This window comes from Myodes glareolus, chromosome 3 (genome assembly GCF_982192425.1).
Source record: "Myodes glareolus chromosome 3, mMyoGla1.1, whole genome shotgun sequence".
NCBI classification, from domain to species: domain Eukaryota; kingdom Metazoa; phylum Chordata; class Mammalia; order Rodentia; family Cricetidae; genus Myodes; species Myodes glareolus.
In genome coordinates, this window is record NC_142028.1 from 102,292,945 (window position 1) to 102,313,476 (window position 20,532).

The 20,532-nt window shown below is 42.2% G+C and overlaps 1 long non-coding RNA gene across 1 annotated transcript; it reads left to right on the forward strand.

Moving 5' to 3' along the window:
* The first annotated feature begins 264 nt into the window (after positions 1 to 264).
* On the forward strand, positions 265 to 19,563 carry LOC125412589 (uncharacterized). The gene is made up of 4 exons (XR_015737376.1): positions 265 to 326; positions 10,738 to 10,844; positions 16,013 to 16,130; positions 18,377 to 19,563. It is a non-coding gene; the product is annotated as an uncharacterized LOC125412589 (long non-coding RNA).
* Positions 19,564 to 20,532: the final 969 nt, after the last annotated feature.

A 20,532-nucleotide genomic window follows, 5' to 3' on the forward strand; every position in this document is an offset into this window, starting at 1 on the left:
CCCCGACAGGGTTTCGGAGGACCCCGGCCAGCATAGCCGTCAGCCCGTCCTGGGCGCTCTGTCTCACGCAGGTGACCGCGCAGTGGCTGAACAAGGGCGGTGGCCATCACGTCCCTCTCCGTGCTGCGGCGCTCGGGTGCTGCGCGGTGTGCAGCTCCTGCTGGCCCGGCGGAGGCGCGGCCGGGTCCCTCTCGGGGCGGGGCCGAGGCGGGGCGTCGGGCCGCGCGGCAGGTGTGGGCGCGCGGAGGTGGCACAGCCCGCTGCGTCTTCGATCTGCGCACAACGCGGGACGAAGACACGCGCGCGGGGGCCCGGGGAGGCCGCAGGTAAGCGGGCCTGGGCATGGGCGCACGGCGGGCACCCGGGCCACAAGGCGGCCCCGTAGGGCGCGTGGGGAGCGGAGCGCGGTCCCGCACAGCCGCCCGCGCTCGGCCACACGCCCGGGCCGCGCGCGATCCTCGAGCGCGCAGGAAACCGGAGCGCGATGGCCACTAGCGCTCTCCGCTGGGGAGTCCCCGCGCGGCCCACGCGCCACTTCCAATTCCGGGTGCTCGGAAACTTCCCGGGCTTCTCCGGGAGAGTGAGCAGAAGCCAGGCGCGCGAGGAAAACCCACACCAGGACGAGTCGTTTGCTTTCAGTGCCTACAGTAGGGAAAGGATGTTCCTAAGCCCCCACTCTGCTCTCGGTGACCCCATCTGCAGAGCCCTCCGCTTCTCTAGGGAGACAGCTGTTGCAGGGTTGCCTTAGGCAGGCAGTGGCAGCGCAGACGACAGCGAAACAGGCTCAAGTGGCCGCCTAAGAAGCTTCTCAGGGGACAGCTTTGTCCCTGTCCTGAAGCCAATAGGACTAGGAATGAGGGCTCAGAACCTACACCTAGTGTTGGAGCTAGTGTCTGTGGCTCAAGCCAGACACCCTCCTGCCTGGGGACATCTTTTGGAATCCGAAGCTGGCCTTTCAGCTTCCTCACTGAAATCTTGGCACCTTTGATGTGGAATTAGAGAGGAAAAAAATGCAAGACTTTCGTGCGGCGTTTATTACCTGTGGATTAAAATGCTTAGTAGACAAAAGTTTTGACTAGACTCAATTTTATAATTTGTTTCGAGGGAGTTTTGGTTGACTTGATTTTTGTTTTTAAGTGACTTAAAAGTGACGTGCAACTTTAGGTTTAGAGAGTTTGTGTTCGGCTGGAGTGGGCGCTAACTTTCTAAATTGTTTCCCGCTCTAATTCTCGTTATTTTTCAGTGTCTCCAGAGGCAATTCCTTAGACAAGGCCTTTATCTCGATTTTTTTTTTTATCATCAGGAAGGGTCAAAATAATAATGTTTAGTCGTTCCCTACTAAGAAAGTAATATAGTTGGCCCCCTTTTTCCTTTGTAATTTGTACAAAGCCTCTTGAAACCTAGGTTGGGCCCCAAACAAGCATTTTTGGTTTGTGTCTGTCTAATAGATATTTTGGGGGGATGGGCCTTATGGAAGTTTTTCTTTTCTTTACATCTTATTCGGTCTTTATTTTATATGTAGCTGCTGGTTTCATGGTAGATGTGAGAGAAAACAAGAACATTGAAAAGTACCTAGTTAGCCTCTGGTGACGTGTTCTAAGTTCTGACGCGTATGTACTAGTGACAAGATACTTGACCGACAGCACAGAGTCGGCGAGTTTTCAGATTTTACATACGTTGTCATAAGAAGAAAGCTACGAAATGTTTAATATTTGAACATCTTTATAAAAATGGAAGTGGAGAAAAGTGGAAAGCCAAAATAACTTTTCCGTGTTACCGTTTTCTCTCAGTTTAAAATCAGATTTAATTCAGCCCAGAATCGAAGCTGCAGTTAAAGACAGTTGTTAACTATTTAGGGTAATTTCAGAACACAGTTGATTTGCTTTAGTGATTCTTTTCATCAGTGCTAGGTTTTTGTAGGAGGTATTTGCTGGGGATATGGACATCCTGAGGTTGGATACCATTACATTTCCCCCAGTTGCCACAGTTCCTCTTCACTGCTTGTGTCTAAGTAGTTTTAGCATCTGGACATGGTGGGGGCTCTTACATTTAAACTGTAAAAAGGCTACAATGTAGTCAGTCACTGGTTATTCATATTTTAGGATAAAGTGTAGTATTAAAAGACAATTTAGAATTTGAAGACATTTTAGGACAGGTAATTCTCTAATCATAGATAAGAAAGGACTCATAATAAAACTTTAATATCCTCTTGAGGTATTTAATGACTACAAGTGGTACTTAAAAGTTACCCCCGAAGATTTCAAAAGTTTTAATGAGAGAGAAGTTCTGTTACAATGTAATTCTGTATTGTAGAAAAACAACAACAAAAAAAACCCTTTTGTTGAATGAGAGCAGATCCAGCTTAAGTAAGAAATGGTGAGATTTGATCTTTGAATGTGAGCTACATTTTCACTGGGGACTTTTAAACAATGGTAGCAAATGTGTAGAAAGATCAGCTATTTAATTTTTACGTGTAAGTGCCTAACATGCTTGCTTCGTTTGCAGATTCCCTGGCTGGTTTTCATTCCATGTTTTGCTATGTGGGAGACCCTAGGAAGTTAACAAAAAAAAAAAAAATTGGGAGGAGGTTTGAGATGAGGGGGAAAAAAAATCTAAGCATGGCAATGGGGAAAATGTGTGTTGGCTTCAGTAGCAAGGAGGTTAAAAGTGGAGTTTAAAGTCGAGATTTACTTGTAGAGTCTGTAGTATTTTTTACTTTATTGGAGAATCAACATTTAACTAATATATAGTTATTGAATGTATGACATCAGATCTGATAGGGGGGACCTCATCCAAAATCCTTGAAATGTTGATGATGGCTTTATCAGATACACTCTGTTCCTAGCTACTGAGCACTTGAAGGCAAGTTACACATTACACAGAATTAACCAAGTGACTTCCATTTTAAAGAAAACCTCCTTGGAGACACCATTATTTCAATATCACAAATAGCACCACCCTTTTGAGCAAAACAATAGCTCTAGTAATTTAAAAAATACACTTTTAGCAGGGGAAATACAATTTATGTTGCCTCTCAGTGCTCTTACTTTGAGTATTTTTGGCCCACTCTACATTTTTGTATTTGTGCCATCTCTGACAGATCAGTCCAGTGCTAGAGAGTACAGGGAAAAATTAATAAGACAAGTGATGTGTGTTGATCCTCTTTCTTCCCTAACCTGCATCTACATGCAGCGAGGACCACAGGAAGTCTTAGAGTTTAACCCATGGCCCTTTGCTGATTCTGGGAGCAGACAGTAGCAAGAGAAGTCAGCTCTGCCATTTGCAAATGGGCTTCGTGTTCTATCACAAACCAAGCCGATAGACTTCCTAGCCCTGTCCAACTCAGCTTCACTTCCTTGCCCTGGGCGTAACAACTGGAGTTTAAAGACTTAGACCCAAATGGAAAGTGAGTGCCATTGTGCCTTTGTGTATGTATGCCTTCAAACTAACTGGGAAAAAAATCAAGACATAGCCTGATTTAATTATAAGTCCTCCAGGGTGGGTAGTGTGTAGGAGTCTGTGGCTCAAGAATACATTTCATTTTTTCACTTCTTTTGAAATGTTTTTAGTTTGCATTATAGTTCACGTGTGTGTGCATGTGTGTGTGATTTTGCTTCATATTATACAATTTGGAAAATGAAAAAACTATAATGAAGTAGTACATTATAATTTTCAAGTGGGCATAAATTTTCTTCTGGGAGGTGATGCTATGATGGATTGTCTCCATTCTGTTTTAAGTTGGTGTTCTTAGGAAGTAATTCTGCTTCTGAACCAGGATGGCAACAAAAGGGGGAAACCCTAATCTAGCCTGACCGTTGATATCTTTAATCTTCTCTGTCAATTTCAGATAGACTTGGGCCGTGTCAATAAGTTGAATGTATGTTGAATAACTTAGAGAGTTTAGCCCTGAAAACCATACTCCTGAACTCGTGGGCTGAGTGTGTATGTGCGTGTGTGTGTTTCAGATTTAAATGTGACGTGGAATATCAAGACCAATATTGTTATGCATCTAAGCTGAAAACTGTTTAGAACCTAGGGTTTTAGTACAGGCACAGGACTGATAGCCCAGAAGTCAAGCTAACGAGATGCACTTCCTAACAAAGCCCGAGATTGTTAAATTATAGTGCACACTTCCTTTCAGAAATTCACTATTGACTCACCTGTGGGTTTTGTAACTTTTTCTTGGCTTAAGCCCGGCCATTTAGTGATTATCTCAACTCCATTAGCTTCTTTTTTTTTTTTTTTTTTTTTTTTTTTGGTGAGTCTTAAATAAGCGCAGTAAACTTGCTCTGCACCACAAAGTGCAGAGTCCAATCCCCAGCTATGAAATAAAACAAAACCAGATTAAAAATAAGACCCAGGAGCAGTAGGTGGATGGAAGTCAGAGCTCTTCTGCCCTGCATGGCGAGTGGGGCCTTTTAAACCAGGATTCCTGTAGCTTTAGACTTTCACATTCCTACTGGTCATTCTGTAGCCTGGTGTTTCCGGGACTGTTCTGTGCTGTAACTCAAAATGGTTTTCCTTTCTTTGTGGGTAGACGGTGGAACTCAACCAAACTTAAAAAAGAAAAAGAAGTCCACCCTAATTTTCAGCCTGACAGATAATTCAAAAGCAACGCCCTGTACTTAGCCCTCAGTGACATGTTAAAGCCACTAGCTCTGCTGTTATTTTTTGTCTTTGAAGTTGGGATTAGGGTGATGTTTTAGGTGCAACATGTGCATGCAAAGAAAAATATATTCCAAAGTAAAATTATCCCCAGATTGGTGTATGATGACAGTTTCTAATTGCTTCTAATAATTAAGTAGTTAAAATTTTATAGCATTTTAACTTCTGGAGACAAATTTCTAGTTTTATATAAAAGGAAAATCTCACTTACACCCTCTTGATCTTATTAAACATTAAGTCAGATTATCCCAAAGATGTTTTCTTCCAGCCATTTGTCATCTCCAACTGGCAGTAACTGAAAATATTTTGATAAAAATAGAGAACTACACAAAAATAAGATGAGAAAAATGTAAAATAAAGACCAAATGGACTAATTTTTAAAGCACTGAATCTTTCATATGATATTTTCCTATTTGTGTGTTTTCATGTTCTGGAGAGATAGCCATACCTCTAGAGTAGTGACGGAGGATGAATTCGAGAGACCCGCTTCCCTTTAAAAATAAATGGGTTTGGTAATTGCTCAAAGCAAATGTCCAGAATTTCCCTTTTCAATTAACACATGATCAAAACAATAAATAAAAATGAAAAAGCAAGTCTCAGTGAAGAAACACATTTAAAAACCAGTCAAAATGAAGAATTCATTTTTGCCAAAGTAAGTGTTGGTAGGTTTTTAAAGAACTATGAAGATGGAAGGGTTTGGCACTAATTAGCTAAGCTGAAAAGAATCATGCTGCAAAATTTAAAATATAAATACAGTCTAAGTCATTATTATTCACTTGTAATCTAGAACCTATCTTCAGATATTAATTGCCTCCTTGACTGGTCAGGGAATCAACTTCATGCAGACCTTTTTGTCAACACCAAATAAAATATGTGCCTCACCTGTCCTGTGCTCAGAGCCGTCCCGACTGCAGCGGTTGCCTGATCTGTCAAGGCTTTCCTGTACACATTGCTTTTCTGCCCTGTGGGAGACCAGTCCATAGCTCTCGTGTGTTAGCTGCAGGGACTGACTGTTTTATGGACCAGAAAACTGGCCTGGCAAGATTAGAGGCACCAGAAATCTCCTAAATGGTGCAGCCTCATCTTTTGAACCTGTGTGCTTCCTATCCCATCTCTGCTTTTGATTTGCTGCATATCGTGATATTTAAACAGATTATTTGTGAAGCATAATTTTTTTAAAAAAATGGTTTGAGAATCATTATATCATGTTCTTTTTTTTTTCCAATAAAAATTGGTTCAAGATCATGTCCACATCTATCCAAGATGCAGGAGATAGACATAGGTAATTGCTTTTATGACCAAACAAAGTTGAACCAGTATGTTAGGGAGCAAATAAATTTTCTCTGGAGATTACTCCATGAAAACACGTGGAAAAAATTTCCCCCTGAACCTTGACAAATGAATAAAAGAATAACTTTTTTTTTTATTTTGAAAGTTCTAATGTTTCTGTGGGTTGTCGTGTAGTAGCCCAGCTTGTGAGATGGCTCAGTATGTAAAGGTGCCTGCTGGTGCCAAGCCTGGAACCCACATGGGGGAAGGAAAGGACCGAGTCATGCCATATGTGTGTTGATGCACACACCGACACACACCTGACTCTCAGGTCCTGCAGGAGTTAGGGATTTAAGTTTCTTATCTTTAGCTTCCCGCTGGTGTTGATCTGAGACAGAGTGGTGGTTGTACAAGTACAAGTTAGTTCATATTCTGTGGTGGTTTAAAGATCTTGTCCAAGTGCAGAGCCCGCAGTCAAGGCTAACTAACACTTTGTTGTGTCTGGAACTCAGTGTGGGGGACATGGCAAAACAGCAGGAACATCCCACTAAAGAGTGCACAGAACTTGCAGGCTTCATAAGACAATGATTACAGTGCAGATAAGTCTCATAATGTAAGATGGTAGTTAGACAGCAAAAATACTGAGAACTTTAGCGTGTTTTTATTTGAGCACCTTGTTGATACTCTGCCTCATAATGGCTGTTTCCCAGGAAACCATGCCTCTGTAAGAGCTTGAGAGCGGGGTTTTAGAGAAACAAGTTCCAAGGACCCCCAAACCAAGCACAGATGATTCTGAAGTGGTTTGCAATGGGAAGCCATTATTTCTTTTTGTGTTTGCCCTTGGATATGAAAGAAAACACTGAAATAGCCAATATTATTATCAGAAATGGAGTTCCCAGAGCACATGGCGTTCTAGAAAGTGATACGAGGCTATGCCCGTCATTTATGAGGATGAACAAGGAAATCATTTGCTACCAGGGTCGCTCAGTCTGAGCAGCAGTCCAATTAAAAAGGTTGCTGGGGACAGAGCTGCCTTGGCATGTACCTAAAGTCGCTCCCACCGCCCCTCGGAGATTTCAAATAGAAGTTAGGGACTAATCACAGACATGAGACTCTGACCATTGGATTCCAGTCCCAGCTCAGCACTTAACTTCCTTGTGTATTAACTTGGGTAAGACTCAGAACTCCCTGCCTTGCCTTCCTCATGTGTAAAATGAGATTAAGCTAAACTAATGTTCTCCTCACAGAGAATATAATAAGAGCAAAAATCTGCAAAAACTATATACATGCACAGTTTTGCTCCAATGAAAAGAAATGAGACAGGGCAATGGATCTGTGATTTTGCTCTTTTCGTTATTCAAAGTTCTTGAGCCTTCATGAAATCATCTGAATTCAAAGTTTCCTACCTGTAGTCCGTAGATGATGGTGGATTGTGTGGATAGGATTCAGGGTGGTGTGAGGTTGGTAGAACTATAAAATTTGTATTGATTTTTACTAGTCCCTAATTTGAAGCTTAGCATTTTTTTTCAGTACTCAGTCAGATTTGTCATAACTGTGACTGTATCATGAGTGGACTAGGATACTTGGATATCACATTATAGTTGTTCCTGATATTTGAAATGATTTGTGCATCACATATCTTTGACATTATGGTAATCACGAGAACTGCTGTTAGACCTGTTTTTAATCTATTAAGAATTCCACAGAGAGACTTGAGAGATATCTCCGTAGGTAGAGAGTGCTTGCTTTTTAAGCATGAGTACCCGAGTTCAAACCCGAGGACCTACATTAAAAAAGAAGCCAGCCATGATCGTACATACTTGTAATCTTAGCCCTTGGAAAGCAGAGGCAAGGTGATCATAAGTTCAAGGCCCGTGTGGACTGCATAGTAAGATCTTGTCTCAAAATAAAATTTAAAAAATAAATAAAATCTCTTGGTTTTGTAATATAATAAGAACAGTGCGTTGTGTGATGTAAGGCGTAGCGTCTCATTCTGTAGACCGGGAAAGCACCGGTGCTGTCATCCTGGAAGGTGTAAGTCCAACTGTGCCAGCCCACTCAGAGCGGGGAGGAGCGTAGTGAATGCCAGGCGATGCACACAGCCTTGCATTAATACCTAGACAATGCTGGGCCATCAGGGAGATCATCTGGAAACACGTACAAAAGGCAGATGTTTGCATTTCACTTTTAAATTTCGTGTATTTGCCATCATACATTTTAACCTTAAAAATGACAGTGACTGAGACTGCCCTACCCCCTGGGACCTTTGCTCAGCCCTCCTCGGAGCACACCCTGGGAGCCCATACGTGCGTCTGCCCATAACTGTCTTGGTTCCTTCGCTTCTCACTCTGGTGCCATACTCTCTGCTGACTGTACTTGGCACCTAACAACATAAAACTGAGAAGTTTATTCCGGGGTATCTTTTGAGTCTTCCCTCCTAGTTTGACTTTGTGCCTGAAAGATTGGGATCCCCTTACAAAAGCACAGCAAAGAAACTCGTATTTAATTTCGACATTGCGTTCATCTCCATTTCCAGTGTTGGCTATTTGAGCTTCCTTCATCATAGACATTTAGAGGAATGATCTTCCTGGGAATTGACATTGTTCTTCGTTTTATCTGATCATGGTGACCTTACCAGGGAGTAAACACATGTTTAAGGTTTTAGTAACATGCAACAACCTCGTGCACCAAAGACTTTTTTGTACGACTGAGGACATGGCTCAGTCGGTAAGTACACTTGTTACGAAAGCAGGAGGACATGGGTTCAAATCCTTAGCATCCACATAAGAAGCCTGGCCTGGCTGTGCAGCCTGTAACCTCAGTGTTGGGGACAGGGGGATCTGAATAGGATTCTGGTCAGCCAGGCTCGTCTAAAGGCCAGTTCGTGTTCAGTGGGAGACCCTGTCTTTAAAAATATCATTAGAGCCGTGTGGTGGTGGCAGCACACACCTTTAATCCCAGCCCTTGGGAGGCAGCGGCAGGCAGATCTCTGTTAGTTTGAGGTCAGCCTGTCTACAAGAACTTGTTCCAGAACAGGTATCAGAGTTACAGAGAAATGCTGTCTTGAATATAATAATAATAATAATAATAACAACAGAGCAACAGAGGAAAATACCTAACATGCTCCTTTGCTCTGTGCATATGTGATCATGATCACATGTACCTGTACACACATGTGCATCACCCGTACACACATGCATGTGGAGACAGAAAAGAGAGAGGAAGGAGGGAGAGAGAGAGAGAAACTTTCAAAAAGGGTAAATGATAAACTCAAGAGTTTATGACTTTGTAATCTTGCCTTTCTACAAAGTTCTACATAGGATTCACCGGCCACATCCCTTGTAAAAATGGGATGCAATATATTTCACTGATTAAAGATTTTAAATAAAACTCAGCATTTAGAAGCACTTGGTGCCCTTGTAGGGGACCTGAGTTCAGTTCCCAGAGCCCACAAAGATGCTCAGAACCATCTTTTTTTTTAACCTCCAGTTAAAAAGGGATCTGGTGCTGTCTTCTGACCACTGTGGGCACTGGGTACACATGTAATGGCCAGATAAATACTAATAAACTTTAAATAAGAATAAATATTTTGATAATTTCCATGGTATATTTGTCTGATTTTTTTTTTTTGCACACCAGTTTCAAAATTCATTTGACCACAGAGTGCCCGCCCCCCCCCCCCCCCCGCCAAGTTTCCCTGATAAGTAGGTCACACCAGAGAGTACCTCTCTGCAGCGTCCTGCACTTACATGCTGGAGATGCAGCCACAATAGCACTCGTTCATTCTTTACAACAGCAAAAGGGACTCTAAATGCTTTCCATCCAGCAGACCAGGGCTCACAACAGCTCGTCCATCTAAGCGGGCGCTCTTACCGCTCGGTTTACAGATGGGAGAACTCCGCAGCATAGGCTCCCAGCCTTGGAACTCTTCACATGTGGGCCATAGCTTGTTCTAAGGAGATGTCCCCTATGCAGTGCACGGTGTTCAGCCCCGTTCCCTTCCTTCCCTCGTGCCCACCAACAGGACTTGAGCTGCTCCTGGCTGAGAATTGCTGTTGTCAACTTGTACCAGAAATACACTTTCTTGAATGACCTTCTTAGTGACGGTTACAATGACTCATGGTCATGACTGGGCAAATTGCACACTGCAGACCCTGTGTCCGCACCAGGCAGAAGGCGCATGCGTGGGGCGGATGGGCGTTAAACTTGACCCATCCTCCTCTATCGTGCAGCATTTCCACACCTTGCTACTCGTGAGAGCCAAAGGCTACAATTCTTGATTCTGCTTTGAACTTCTTTTAATTGCCCCATGCACACAACCCCAGTTCACGTATTGTTTCTTTTCCATACTTTCCCTTGGACTTGACCCATCATCCACACGCAAACACACAGGCAATCTTCATGTTCTCTGTGTAATAGAGAACTTAATATATCTGAATTGCTTCACAGCAAGAATTCATGTCTCAGCCAAGACTCGCAGCTGCCAAGAAAAACAAGCTGGGTAATGAATAACTCACAAAGATTTGGTAAAGAGAAAGGAAAGTTATATGATGAAGTATATTACTTAGATATTGAGTTTTGTTTATTCAGTGTGATAACTTGTTAAATTCACACAAGTCAAACGAGTTTGAGGCTTTTTGGTCATTGTTTCTTTGTAATTTTATATTCTCTTTTCAGGAGTAGCTCCAGGGGGCGGGTAGGAGAGAGAGAAGGTGGGGGGGACAGGGGTTGAGTTTGATTGATTTAAATCCTAGTCTTTCCAAACATGCTAACCATATGACTGGTGTCCTTTTTCCCCCTAAGGGTTTGGTTCCCCACCAGCAAGATGAGGTAATGATGTGAAACTGATCACATTGTTGAAGAGTTGACATGAGAGAATGTGTATCAGCATCCAGCTCAGGTCCCTGCCTGTAAGTTTCCCATTTTCCTTCCTGGACCAGCTTTTCTGATGACTTTATGTTTGTGATCGTTAGGTCTAAAGCAGTTGTTTTGGAGAGAGACAGAGACCGTCGAGTGGTGTGCAGATAGCTATTAGAAGGCATGGCCCGGAGAATAGGGGGATACACAGGGCTCGAGGCCACTGAACTTTGAAAGATTTGTATTTAAAGTTAGTAGGGTGGCCTAGGGAGGGACAGAAAGGGGCCGCAGAGGGTCTCAGTGGAGCCAGACCTCACCCTCTGATTCCACTTTGAGCAGACATTTGAACGCCTGCTATGTGCTGAGCACTGCAAACCCTGGCAGTGGAAAGACAAAAGTTAGCTCTTCTGTCCTTGTCCCGTGGCTCCTTAGAATTAGTGGTCATGTGATGTCTTTGTACCGACTCTGTCCAAGCGATCTGTGCTGCGGCGACTGCTAGCTTGGCTGAACTCAGAAAGAATGTCTGGCTGCATTAGTGCTGTCTGCCGTGGGAAAGAGATAAGGGCAGCGGCGGCAACACGGGGTTCGGTAGACTCTGCTCCAGGCTTTCAGCGCGAGGGGCTGACTGACCCATTAGGATATCGTGAAGTCAGCTTTATGGGTCACCCTGGGTGTTATTCAGGAAATGAAAGAGGGGAGCTAGAGAAACGTGCAAGTGAGTTGTTCATAGCGACCTATTGCTTTGTGAAACCTTGGGAGGTCGTGCACAGGCTGGGTAGCAGGTCACAAAAGTATGCCTTTCTTATAACGAGTCCCATAAAAGATGTAACCACGCCCCACTTTTGTTTTTTGGGAACGGCACACACACTTAATAGTTTCAATCCTATTAATGAAACACTGGACAAATGTTTATCCCGGCAGTCGTCCTTCAACACATTGAGTCTGCTTTTGTGAACACATCTGTGTGGAGAATGTGTAACTCGGTAAGTTCTTTGAGGAGGCAAGCAGACTTTCTGATTTACAGCCAGAAGGTCTGATTGTCCTGTCACACGGCAAGAATTTATAGAAAAAGCATCAGAGTTAAGCACGGAAGGTAGAAGCACCTATATCATGTGCTGGGAACGTGCCTACCATGAGGGATTAGGAACCGCGAACGCCATTTTACCGGTTGACCTAGTTGTTGGTCCTGTGTATTCCAGAAGAATAGAGAGAGAGAGAGCAGTGAAACCCAACGATGAGGATAAGAAAGGTGCTTCTGGAAGGGGAAAGCGTCTGGAAACCATGAAGATTAAAGGCTCAGAATAGGAAGCTTAGGAGCAAGGCCAGAAGGGCCATCCTGTAACAGAACTGGGTTCAAACTGGTTCCACTTTTCTGGCCTCTGTGGCCCTTGGCAGAACACTGTACTCTTAGACCCTTCATTGTCTTACACGTGAAATGCACGTGACAGCATGCTTCACAGGGTGATTATCCAGATAACTAAGATAAACAGAAAGTTTATATTTAAAAGTATCCATTGCATCATGAATGGCCAGATGCTTTGTCCCCGAACGCTAACCTAGTTAGAGAAAACCAGTGCCTTACTTGCTGTTGTAGTTGGGCTTACAGTTTCCGAGGGTCAGAGTCCACAGTGGTGGTGTGAAAGTGTGGTGACAGGAACAGCTGAGAGCTCACATCTCCATCCACAAGGAGGAGGCAAAGAGGAGACTGGGAATGGTGTCTTTGCATCTTTTGAACCCTCAAAGCCCGCCACAGTGACATACATCTCCCATGAAGGTCACACCTCCTAACCCTTCCCAAACAGTTTCACAGTCTCAGTGCTGAGTATTCAAATATACAAGCTTTTGGAAGCATCGCAACAGCGATTGGATGTTTCCCAGACCTTGGGATTCTGTAATCCATTAATTTCCTATTTGGAACGCTTTAAATAATGAAAATTTACAAATGAATACTTTGCCCTTCATGAGCTACTGGCTTTTAGAAGCTGATATTTAGTACATGTATGCAATTTTACATATTTATTGGCAAAATATTATAATTCTGAGCCCTTAAGGAATAAATTTTTTGGTACTTTATTCCCCTAGCAAGCTCTGACTGTTTCTGTGCTGTTCGTATTTCCTCTCTCAGACTATTATGTGCATTATGAAATTCAGTGAGTCTCTGAACAGTTATTATAATTTTAGGGACTACCACCAAATATAAAGAAAAGTAAATAACATAAAAAGTTGAAATTATTTTTTAAAAAATTCAACTAACATTATGAAATTTCTTAAGGCTATTGGCCATTCTTAAGATTAAAGAAAATAATTTTCTTTACTTTTTTTTAATAATTCCATGCATGAGTACTGTATTGACATCATTTCCACCCCTTCCTCTATCAAACTCTTCCTATGCCCTTCCCCATTCCCTCTCAAACTCATGACTTCTTTTATAATTATCATTTTTGCAGATGTATGGGTACATGACCTGCTGAGTCCATTCAGAGTTGCTCCTATGTATAAAGTTTAGGGCCGTCCACTTGTGACTGGACGACCTCTTATGGAGCTCCTCCCTGGGGAAGACCGGTCCTTCCTCTCTCTGCCGCCACCCCGGTGGGGCCCAGTGACGTTGGCGTGTTGTCTGCTGTCACCATGCAGGTCTTGCTTAGGCAACCAGACTGCTGAGATTTCATGCCGCATCCCTTTCTTTAGAGCATCCTGCGTGTTGAGAAGATACTGTCTAGAAACAGGCATCCTGGTCCTCTAGTTCTTCCAATCTCTGTACAGCATCAAACTGAGGGAAACTTAGAAAAATTACGTGTCTGCCATGATAGTAAGCATTTTTTACATGCTAAGCTGAAAGACGGTCATGAATGTAGCTAACTAAACATCATTTCCCGCAAAAGCCAAGACTCCGAACAATTTTCTAGAGTAGGCTTAATTTATTTGTATTTATTACTCATGACCCCTTTTCACCTGAGACTTTTATACATATGTAACATAGGTATGCAAATAACATTAGCTGATAATAAATTACAGAGAATTATTTTAAAACCATATAATCTTGCCACTTCACAGTACATACATAGTAAATTTTCATGCTAATGAGAAGGGTATGTTTATTTCCCTTTATGTACAGAAATTTGGGCTGGTTATTTGATACTGCAAAAAGAGCACATACTCACTTTTCAGAATTGATCTGTATTTTGATTTTTATAATATTTAGTGGAGATGCCCCTTCACATACTTACAGAATTCACATAAAGCATAAGCTTCCTCAGAGCCCTTTCAGAAATATTTGGAAAGAGTGTCATACTGTGTAGTGACTTGACACATTAAATAAGTGGATGGATAAATAAATAAAAAGACTAACCCTCTGGAAGGCCATTCAGCCCAAAGCCTTCTACATAAGCAGAAGCCCTGGAGAACGAATGATTGTGTCCCCTCAGCACAATTTAAATTTGAAATATCATCTTTTCAATGTCCTTAAAAATTCAGGTATGGTGGCTCATCCCTATAATTCTAGCACTTGCTGAGACAGGAGGATTACTGTAAGTTCAAAGTCAGCCTGGGCTATACAGTGAGTTCCAGACAAGCCTGTAGAGTAAGACCTGTCTAAAAAATATTTAAATTGACTTACATGATTGATCAGCTTCCACTGTCTGAGGGAGTCATGGTTCTTAATGATCTGACATATATACAGTAAATCGAGCTTGTGGCTTAGGAACCACAAAGAGTGTGCATAAAGGGAACTGGAACAGGGGATGCGGTCTGCCTCTTCTGATTTATAGTTTTGGGAAGCAGGGTTGGGATAACAGACCCTTGAGATCAGAAGGAGACTTCAAATCATACCTGGTCGGTTTCCATTTTACTGCCTGGTGATTCAATGTCCCCTCCATGCTCAGAATAGTGTGTTTATATGTGCTTGGGCCCTACAGTTGTGTGTTGGGGGGTAATACAGTGTCCAAAGTACATTCGGTTTTTCTTTGGTCTTTAGACTGACCTTACATTTACCTGAAAGAAAATTCAGATTTCACTATTTTATATTTACAGCGCCCTATGATTTTGAGGTGATTGGATCATGGATGCGAAAACAAAAGTACTGTCCTGAAAGGTTATAGGTTGCAGCTCCTGTGATTTTATTTTTGCCCTAAAAAGTAGATCTGGGGATAAAACTTGGTGGTAGAGAGCCTAGCCAGCATGCACAAGGCCTTGGCTTCAATGCCCATCACAGAAAAAAAAAACCATAATTATTCTAGACACTTATATTTTATCTTCAAAGTGCTTGCTGAATATTAATTAACTTTTCGAAACTTTAAAGGAACTCTAGCCAGCTTTGCCTTTTTGTAGTGAATATCTCACTGGAGGCAGGTGGTGTAAAATTGAGCTATAATTGAGCTAAAATAGAACTATTAAAATATCCTTATTAATAAGATGCCTGGGCTTCAAAGAGGAATGATCTGAGTGGGGTAAAGTAATGTGCTTCTAAGAAAATAATTTGGTTCATGCTGAAGAAAACTGACTCTATTGGCTTGGCCAAATAAAGTACTTTAATGGTAAGTAAAATAGACCTGTTAAGTTTGGTTCCTGCATTATTGAGACTGTGTGGTGATCCTTGACCTGATATGTGCTGTATTTCTAGACTTGGGACCTTAACTTTTTCCACACTTAACTTGAGAAATAGCTAAAGGTAATGAGTAAACTCAGAGTTAATCCATCCCACTGACTGGCCTAAAATAGCAAGAGTTGAAATCAAAAATATAAATATATGTTTAAAGTTTAGAATATATGTTAACTTTTAAAGTGATTTCCATGAACTTCGGACACTGGGTTTCACTGATGGGTTTCCTTTTTAGGCGGTTATCCTAACGCAGTACATTATTTCCTTAATTGCTCCTCTCCCTGCTAACACTTCCAACCCCTCCTACACCATGGACTGATACCAAAAGTGAGTTAATATTCAACATTGTGGTAATGTGGAAGTAGATTAAATACCAATTACATATGTAACTCTTCTCAATTCCTTCTGTGTGGTCAGGAAACTGCTAGAATATAATGAAAAGAAAGATATTGCAGACATGTGCAGAAATGATCTGCCGTAGAGGAAGGAACTAACCACCCACAAGAGTATAGTTCAAGGAGTGCCGTGATGGCTCCTTCCTACAGGATCCTCGGGTTTCTCGTGTGGAGTCTGGTCTCTGTCAAAAGCAAGTTCATGCCTTGACCCATGGTGTATTTTCCATAGATGCTGCTTCCTGCTGTCAAAGTCAAGATCTTTGCAAGTTACACTTTCAGGATAAGGACAACAGAGCCTATTGTTTATAGTTCCTGGCTGTCTCTGGTGCCTGAGCCGGTGGTGTATGGTGAGTCTTCAATCTTCCCTAGTGAAGCTCCATCTTGCCGCCTCTAAGGTTTGTTTGTTTGGACCCCTTGTGTCCCAGGCTGACCTTAAACTCACTACAGACTCAAGAATGGCCTCGAACTGCTGATCCTCCTGCCTCCACCTCCTTTGAAAAGTGATTTAACATTAGTTATACAAATTAATGGGGTTCCGTGTGTTCTTTCATTTACAAATACAATGTGCACTGATCAAACTCATTCTCCCTATCTGCCCGCCTCTCCCTCCCAGCCTCTGGAGCCATGCTTCTCTTTCCAGTGTTTGCTTGTCCAGCCCAGCATCTCTCCTCCTGGGAAGCCTTCCACGACCCCCTTCCAGTCAAACAGTTCCGGTTTTCCCTCGGTTTATTTCATCATAGACATTTCTAGCTTTGCTTATAGTGCTGTGTTTATTTTTTTTTTCTGCTCACCTTTTCCTTGTAGTTGTTAGCCATCCATTGATGAGCTGCGTGGGGCTCATCTATGCCCTGGTATAGAAGAGTGAAGCAACAAGACTTTATTGAGATGAAAGATGAAATGAAAAACAAATACCACAATCACTGAGCGTTCTTAACATCCAGTTTCAAACATAGGGCAGCACTTTTTAAAATGGGGTTCCAGTTTTTAAAAGCAGTTACTTGGGTTTTTTTTTCTCTTAAACTTTCTGTTTGTTGGCAGGAAAAATTGAAAGCACATATAATGGACGTCTTACCTTTATCATACGGTATTGCTTTCCATAGTTCCAGTTAGCCATGGCCCACTGTGGTCTGAAAATATTAAGTGAAAAATTACAGAAGCAAAGAATTAATGATTGTCAAATAAGCTTTATGATAGTAGACGCCTGTACATTTTCAGTATTGTTAATCTCTTACTTGCCTACTCTATAATTTAAAACTTTACATTGTATGTGGGAAATAACAGGATGTATAGAATCCCATAGAATCTTGGAATGTATCCCTGACAAACTGCTATACATTTTTAAATTAAAAACTAAAATTAGTTCTTATGGCACTACTTGTATATACTTATTCCAACAAAATTGGGATTTTACAGTTGATGCTCTTTTGAAACTGCTCTTCTTTTTTGTCAAATAGTTTGTTATTTTCACATACCAGTAAATGTGACATATTTTAGCGCAGCATTGCATTCTGCCATACAAACATACCATGTTATTATTGATGATATAATTTTTTGTTTTATTTGGTCTGATTAATCATTCTGTGTGATATCATTGCATACCAGTTTACCATTCAGCTGGGTTAGTTACACTGCTAAGTATGGAAATAGTGGCTTACTTAAGGGGTCCCATCAGCCCTTCTGTCCCCCCACCTCTCCTCTGGTCTGCTTATCATCCAGCACTGGCTGAGGAGCGGGTTCCTGGTGCAGGAAAGAGCAGGTGGTCCAGGTGTCATCCATTCTGTTTTGTCCTGGTGGTGACTTATCTATCCAAAATAACGGCACCCCAGAAACTGGGTTTCTCAAAGCCGTGAAACTCTTTGACCAAGAAATATGTGTCAAGATCCTCTCAGAAAATAGCAACTTAGGATATTTTATGGGGAGTTCAATAAAGGGGTGGTTTTAAAAGGAAACTAGAATGTGGAAAATCCATAACACAGTCTGAAAAGAAAAGGGTTTCACCCTGAAGCATGAGTTCAATAGTTGCTGGAACCTGTAAGGACAAAAGCCCTTTTGAGAAACAGAGAAACTTGCAGTTGAGAGCCACATCCATTGGACTCCCCAGAGAACCCAGGGACTGGGTACTCTAACTTCCTTCCTCTGGTCATTTACCAAGGATTCTCCTAGGTGGTCCCAAGAAGTAGTCAGGGAATTGTCTCTGCAGTTTCTTTTAGGCCATCCTTCATGGTAGAACATTAATTTGGAGGGAGAAGCCTAGAGGACCCTTGGTACACATTTAGCTTTTTGTATGTGGAAAAGTATTTTGGAGCCTCAAGTGTAGCCTATAATCGGGAAGTAAGTTGATTATATTTCCATGACAGGTAGGTAACCTGACTGTAAACAAATGGAATGCAGCCTGGTGCGGTGGTGGAAGGGAAAACCACAGGGACATCAGAGTCCTGAGAGATGCAGAGAGAGGGAAAGCCACGGCAGATGTGGGGGGGTGGGGCACCTTGCGTAAACACCTCCTGGCCACAGAGGTCAGCAGTGACAGGAGTGGGTGTGTAACCACAGAGAACAAGCTTCACCCTGATTACCTTCGGTTCTCTCTCCACAGGACCTGTGGGCCAACTCCTAGATTCATGTGTGTTCTAAATCCACCTCAGTAGTGACGTTGAAGAACATCTCGGCTATATAACTCAGCTAGATAGCACCTGAATCCTTTCATGAAATGAAATTTCATGAAGAAGTTCAATATAAAACTTCTGTGTTTGGGGTGGTGCCCCTCCTTTTCTGATGTGTACCATGGACACTTAGATGATGTGATGAGGTCATGTTAGGTTGTACAGTCTCGTGATTGTAGACTCTGTCTTCCATGTTTATAGATGGAGCCTTATGGTAGTTCCCAGGTTATGGAGGCTTATGCTTTCTCTCCTCTATACTTAACTTATTAGCTGGTTAATAATGAATTAGTAGTGATGTAACTACCCAGCTATCTGAGAGGTGAATACCTATGGTATCTACCACAAATACACATGTAATCTCCGAACGTTTGTAACTATATTGGTGTTCTCTGCAGAGTCTGAATTGCTCACTGTGTTGGATGTGTATCCAGTGCACCAGTTTTCAAACACTCGGAGATTCTAGTGCCTAGCAAGGACTGAGGATTTCTGATCTGGTTGGGGCCTAGTGAGAGCTGCAGTTCCCAGAAAGAGCAGGTTCGTTTTGAGTCCAACCCCGGGCAGCAGCAGGTGTAGTCTCTGCTCTACCAGATTGTAGAATCCAGGGGAAATGAAAGCACGCTCCATCTTGAAGGATTCTGGTTTTGTGACATGGAAGTTACATATGCTGCTTATGATTGTGTTGTTTTTATGAGACTTTGTAAATTAGAAATAAGCTGAGTAATAAAACTCTAGTGAGACACAAATACTGTGTGCACATGTGATTGGATGTACAGAGTTATGCTTCCTGTGATCCACCGCTGACATCGTGCTGTACACTTAAAGTGATTACTGTGTGTTCTGCATGCACAGAAATCAATATTTATAATATTTATGTTTCTTGTGGAGAAAGTGTATTTTAACCATGGGCAATCATATTTTTAATGTTTTAATTTTTAATGTTTCCAAAGTGACTCAGCTAAATTATTCTAAATTGGGCAGTAAACTTTAATATCTTTTCTAGGTATAATTTCAAGAGAGTGCTATTTCTAAAAGGACCCATTTCTCTCATATAATAAATGTCCCTTGGTTTATTATGTAAAGACACGTGTATGGCTTGTCTAAATAAATAGTAAGTCATACATCTCTTGTATGCACTTTCTTTGTTCCATTGTAAAGCTTGTGCATTGCTAGTTCTGGGCTGAGCATCTCAGTGGCCTGGGGAAGGGCCTCCTCCCATGTCCTCTGCTCTTTGGTGCAATATCATTGATACCATAATAAAGGCATGGCAGTGTCATATCGCCAGGACTGTGCCTCGTCCTCCTGAACGCTGCACCTGAACTGAAATCACTCAACTGATGCGCCCTTCATCCTTCTTGCCGAAATTCCCAGTTGCAGCTGCACAAGAGAAAACGAGAGGGTAGCCTAATTAAAAACGTTCTTTCCACATTTATGTTGTAAAGACAGCAACATGTTTATGAACTCTATCAGTGGCCATCGTCAGGAAATGAAATAGCTTTGGTTCCATGCTGCCCTTCCAGAGCGAACGTTTACTACCCTGACATCATCATCAAGATGTAATGCGTTAGAAAGAAACAGCCCTTCTCAATACAAGCAAAAAACAAACAGAACGAAACAAAAAACCCCAAACGAGAAAAACAAACAAACAAAACTAAGAGCATAAGAATGGCTTTTCATGCTGAATACAAAAGAAAGCGATCAGATTTGTAGTAATGTACCAGATTCTGCCCATGACACATGTCAGAGGCAGTGGCTTCCTCGCCCTCTGCAGAAACAAGCATTTCTCCCTGGGCTTTGAACATTGCTGGGTATTGGGAGAGAAATGTGCATTGAAGGGTACTGATGGCAGTGCCAGTGTTGCCTAACCTTGTGGGGCTTTGGGAGCCTTGAAAATTATTGAACAATGGTGCGATGCCTGCATAGTGTGGCACAGAGGGCAGCTGCTGTGGCTAAAAGCACTTCTCTCCTGCGGAGTGCCAACTAGTCCACTACCCACCATAGGTCAACCCAGCTTGTTTCTTTTGACTTCCTTCCAGAATATCCCTTAAAGAGATCCCTTAAAGAGACCAAGTTGCATTCCTTCTCGATACCC